Source organism: Nannospalax galili, unplaced genomic scaffold, assembly GCF_000622305.1.
Source record: "Nannospalax galili isolate Female #2095 unplaced genomic scaffold, S.galili_v1.0 scaffold1955, whole genome shotgun sequence".
NCBI lineage: Eukaryota > Metazoa > Chordata > Mammalia > Rodentia > Spalacidae > Nannospalax > Nannospalax galili.
Window position 1 is genome coordinate 357,158 of NW_008336854.1, and position 451 is coordinate 357,608.

The following is a 451-nucleotide window of genomic DNA, read 5'->3' on the forward strand; positions in this document are numbered from 1 at the left end:
CTTCCACATGCACTGCAAGTAAAAGACACAAACAACAGATTCAAAGCCAGGATCCACATCTGACAAAGAATGTGCAATGTTTGTCTTTCTGGACTTGAGTTACCTCACTAAGCTTAAGTGTTTTCAGTTTCATCCATTTACCTACAGATTTCATGATTGCATTTTTCTTTAAAACTGAGTAACAGTCTACTGTATATATGTACCACATTTTTGTTATTCATTCATCAGTAAATGGCCACCTCGATTGTGACTGCAGCAGTAGTGAGCACGGATGTGGAACACCTTGGTAGCAGGAGGCACAGCAGAAAGTGTATGCCCACGAGTACGACGGCTGGGTCTTGTGCTTGCTCTGTTTTTAGCTTTTTGAGTAACCTGACTGATTTCCAAAGTGGATATACAGGTTTACACTTCCACCAATAGTGTGTGAATATTCCCTTTTCCCCATTTGGAG